Raw genomic sequence first — 5,097 nt, 5'->3', positions numbered from 1 at the left:
CCAGGCGATGCTCAGAGGCTACTCCTGGCTCTCTGTTCATAAATTGCCCTTGGCAGGCTCAGGGGACCTGGGATATGGGAATGCTGGGAATCGAACCACTATCTGTCCTTGGTTGGCCTCGTGCAAGGAAAATGCCCTACCACTGTGCTATCTCTCCATCCCCACTACTTTGTATTTTGAAGTATTCAAATTTTGGCAAAATCAAGTCTTGCAATAATCATGTTTTCTATGAATAAATTATGCAAAATCATAATATAATATAGAATAATATAAATTGTAACACATGTTAACATCAACATTAAATGTTGAAGTAATTTAATTGTTGGTTTTTTATTACAAAATGCTGAAAGAAATAAACAAAAGTAAAGGTTAGATAGATGAATTTTATAGCATTGATATTAAAAATATTTTAATAAATTATACATTATTTCCAATTGAAGAACCAGAAAACTAAGAATGGTTTAAGTATTCATTTACAATCTTTCTGTTCCTCAACATAATAACTTTAGATTGCTACCAGAATGTTTAAACCAAGCACCTACTTATCTTAAAATGTTAGAAGGAGAAAGCCTAATTGATATGTTTTCATTAGCAACTTTATAATCAGCTAGAAAGTTTTAAAAGTCACATAATTTCCTAGATATTACTTCTGACATAATTTATATACATTTCATTTATAGAGCTATGCTACTTTTACATTAAAGGTTATTTTAACCTAATAATTGTAAAATAATTTCTAAAAGCCAATATTTGGAAAATGGATCTCAACTGATACACTACTTCTGTCTCATAAAATATTCATGACCATGCATAAATACTCAAATACATTATAATGAAAATGTCATATAAATACTTTTAATTCTTATACAAAGGTGTAGCAATAAGAGAAAATAAGAAACATAGAATACTGTTAAGCTTGTATTAAAAGAGAACATGTTTACAGGGAAATGGGTAAAATCAAGTTTTACTAGTATTTAACAGAGAATGAAAAGCAAAAAACGTCTACATAGGCAATGTGGACTTTTTACTTCATCTTCTGAAGTAATATCTGTCCCAAAGTAATATGAAATTGATTTCTGCTAACAACTTATAATAAATCTGTACAAAAATTTTCTACTTGAGAAAAAAATTATTTGCAGGTGTTCTCAGGAACCAAGGACCAAATTCAGGCTACTTTTCTTTTATGCTGTTAATATTTGAGAATTATAATGTTACATGAACTTCAAGTATAAGTACCTGTAAATGAACTTTTATTGAAATGCAGTTATATTATTTTTAGTCAACAATTTTTTTATATATAATTTTTATTTTGATCATAGTGGCTTACATATTGTTGACAATAATATTCTAGGTACACATTTACATAAAATCAGGGAGGATTCCCATCCCTAAATTGTCCTCCCTACACCTCCGTTTTTGTCCTACCTCCCGTTTCCTCTTCCCTCCCCCCCAGGGTGGCTAGAATATGTGATCCCCTCTGTATTTGACCTACTACTTAGTAGTCTTGCATCAGTTTGGTCTTGGTGCCTCCCTTATTTCCCCCTCTAAGTGGGGGCAGGGCTAGCAGTTCAAGTTGGGTGGTTTTGCCTGAAAAAGAGAAAATGAGTAAACTGGGGTAAGAGTCTAATACCCCAAAAATGGGCAGAATCCTTCTAGAGGTTCTCCTCATCGATTTGGGAAATGAAGGAGAAAAAGAAGGTGAAACACCCCATCAGTACCAAAAGAAGTGTCAAATATCCAGTGAGGACTCCAGTTACATCGATAAGCACCACAAAAAACTGATAAAAAAAATACAAACAAAAACAAACAAACATATAAACCAAAAAAACTCGCCGTGGTCTTGAAATAAGAAACATGGTGTAGCACATAACGAAAGAAAAGAAAGGAAGAGAAAAAAAAAAGAATAATTGGGGACAACAATTTCAATAATCACATCAACAATTTTTTAATAAACATTTGGGATTTTATTTAAAATAAAAAAAAGACATCACAATCATGGACTTTATTACAGTTAGAGGCCCTCTTGGGTCTCCACAATGATACTGAACATACTCACAAAGAGTTCCCATTGTTTAGTCCTAAACAACTATCTTTTTAAAAAAAATCAGTACACTATTAGTTAACTTGTTTTAATGTTTCTTCATAAATGGTAAAAAACACTAAAGTACAGAAAAGAAATAAATCATAATGTTGAGGACAATATTATAAATATGAAATTTTTATCTAAAATTTATCTAAAAACTTTTCTGGTTTAAAAAATAAATCTGGGGGCCGGAGCAATAGCACAGCAGTAGAGTGTTTGCCTTGTACGTGGCTGAAGCAGGAAGACGAGTGTTCGATCTCCAGCATCCCATATGACCCCCAGAGCCAGAGGTGATTTCTGAGCGCAGAACCAGGAGTAATCCCTGAGCCCCCCCCCCCACCCCGAAAAATAATCTGGCAGTCAATACAGCTCTTCGGGATCTCTGCTTCTCATAGGGCAAGTCTCTGCTTTCTTGACAGTGCATGCCTTTAACTTTTTTTATTTTTTCAGGTCCTGCACATTTGCCTTTTCTTCCTCCCACTGTTCCACCAAAAGCCTAGGTTCACTTCATCGGCCTCCAACAAAGCCACTTCGGTCCATGCCCTGGAAGCCTAGCAAGCCACTTCTGTTTCCACCACAACTTCCTTTGAACATTTCTAGAGAACCACTGCTTTCATGAGGCCAGCTCTGCCTCCCAGCATGCCTCCAGGGCCACCTCTGCCAAGGTCATTACCCAAGGTGGTGAGAGAAAACCTTCAGGCTTTGGGGCTTTACTTTAGTTACATTGTGTTCTCCAAAAATGGTTCTGGTTCCTACATCCCAGATTGGGGCACTGCCAATATCCAGTTCGGTTTTGGACATATTCTCCTCTTGATGGTTCTCCGGGGAACCATCCACCAGGCTTATTGAAGCCATCTCCTTCTCCAGCACTGCACATTCCACATCCCGCCCACCTCTGCTCATGCCTCCACAATCAAATCTTCTTCTCAGTGCCTCGATTATCAGAACCACTCTTGCTCCAGTTCTCTCCTGGTCTGGAAAATCTTCCAGACTCCTGCTCATAAATACCCAGGCTACTGGGGTGTTTCTGTTGGGATGAACTCTGCTGCCCATAACTGCTGCTCTATCGGCTGCTTGTCTGTAGGATCCAATTTGGGAGTGCTGGGAGGGAACTAGTGGAAGACTTTTGCCCAGAGCTGCTTTGCTGCCCATAGCTATTCTGCTATCCATAGCTACTCGGTTGCCCAGAGGTGTTCTGCTGAGAATAACTCCTCCTCCTCTGAACATAACTAGTTGGCTGCTTAGAGGAATAGCTGGTAGGTATATAGGATGGTGATACTGTCACTGACCACAAGGAGTAGCCCCCAGTTATATGTAGATAACTGTTGTTACTATATCCGTATTCTAGATTGGATTAGTTGTCACCCCCTTTGCTAGATTAATGTTGACTAGTTTTATAGGGCTGTTACCATCCAGTGTTCGTGTAGATGCAGTGGTCGCCTGTTGCTGCCCATATGCTAGATAAGCAGGCTGAATGCCATATGCAGACTGAGCTGCATAGAAGATCTGGGTGGTAGTTACTGTAGCAGTGGTAATATCATAAGCACCGGTCCATAGCCCTGGACACGCTGATTGTATGCCTGGGGTTCAGTTGTAGTAGTATACCAGTGGGAGCTGTCCATAGAAATTGCTTAAGTGCTCTGCATATAGGTTGCAATGGTCTGAGCCTACATATAGCTGGCATCACTGGGCTGTCCATAATAACTTCCATAACAGTTGCCCATATGCCTAGCTGCACTGTGCAGATCCTTGAGAGGGCAGAGTGGTGTAAGCAATTTAGCTCTGCTGGGTTGCAGGTTGGCTGGAGACTCTGTAATCCATGAATGCCATTTTTTCTCCTCTGAACCTCTATTTCCCTCACTTGCCTTCTATGTGCCATACTTTGATTATTTTCTTGCTATGAAGTTGAGTAGTTGACACAATGTATTAATATTTCTATTAGCATCTATGTTTAAATGGTTGTGAAGAACCCTGGTAGTGAACAATCCTGATGCAATCTTTTGAAATTTTTATATTCTCTGTTCTGAGCATGTGGGAATATTATCAGAAGGTGAAATCCTGAGAATTTTGAAAGGTAAAATTCTATCAAAATTTAATTGATGCATTTTTTTTTTGGTTTTTGGGCCACACCTGGTGACTTTCAGGGGTTACTCTTGGCTATGAACTCAGAAATTGCCCCTGGAGGATCTAACTGTGGTCCGTCCTGGGTTAGCGTGAAAGGCAAACTCCCTACTGCCTGCTCCACTGCTCTGGCCCTAATTGGTGTATTTTTAAACACTTCAAAAATATTAGCTATTTTAAACTCAACTAGTGAAACAAATGTTTGGAAATTATATTATTAAAAACCACAAAGAGTGGTGAGTGCAGATAGAAAAATAACTATACTGACAACTAGCATAACAATGTGAATGAATGAGGAAGTAGAAAGCCTGTCTTACATACAGGCAGTGGAGGATAGGAAAGTGGGAAATTTGGGGCATTGGTGATGGGAATGTTACGTTGGTGAAGAGAGATGTTTTTTATTTGACTGAAACTCAACTACAATCATGTTTTTAATCTAATTGTATAAATAAAGATATTTAAAAAATGCTAGTGATTAAATTTCAAGAAGCATAGAAAAGAAATATTAAATATTCCTGCAAATTAAAAAATAATAATACAATGATGGTATTGCCCACACTATTTTCTTTAATTTATTAAAGCATTATGAATAAATTAATATGTATTATTTACTTAGGTAGTTCTAAAACTTGGTTAATACAGCATTTAGAGAATAAGTTAAACAGAGCTCAACCACAAATACAACATGGTCTTCAGAGCACTAGTAGCATTGAGACAAGCTGGGATTATAGGACCTGAGCCACAACATGTCTTTAGGTCCTAGCAACCCAGCTGAGTATTAGGAGTGACCCCAGGGTTCTCTGATCACTGTTTGAGAGGCCTGTTAAAAACAGAAAAATAATAAATAAATAAATAGTCATAAAATAATAAGCATACTTGATAATCAACAATTC

General features: G+C 37.5%; 1 pseudogene; it reads right to left on the bottom strand.

Moving 5' to 3' along the window:
• Positions 1-2,798: 2,798 nt before the first annotated feature.
• Positions 2,799-3,853, bottom strand: LOC126018579 (RNA-binding protein EWS-like; annotated as a pseudogene).
• Positions 3,854-5,097: the final 1,244 nt, after the last annotated feature.

This window comes from Suncus etruscus, chromosome 9 (assembly GCF_024139225.1).
Source record: "Suncus etruscus isolate mSunEtr1 chromosome 9, mSunEtr1.pri.cur, whole genome shotgun sequence".
Classification (NCBI taxonomy): domain Eukaryota; kingdom Metazoa; phylum Chordata; class Mammalia; order Eulipotyphla; family Soricidae; genus Suncus; species Suncus etruscus.
This window is presented reverse-complemented; position numbering and strand designations above follow the sequence as displayed.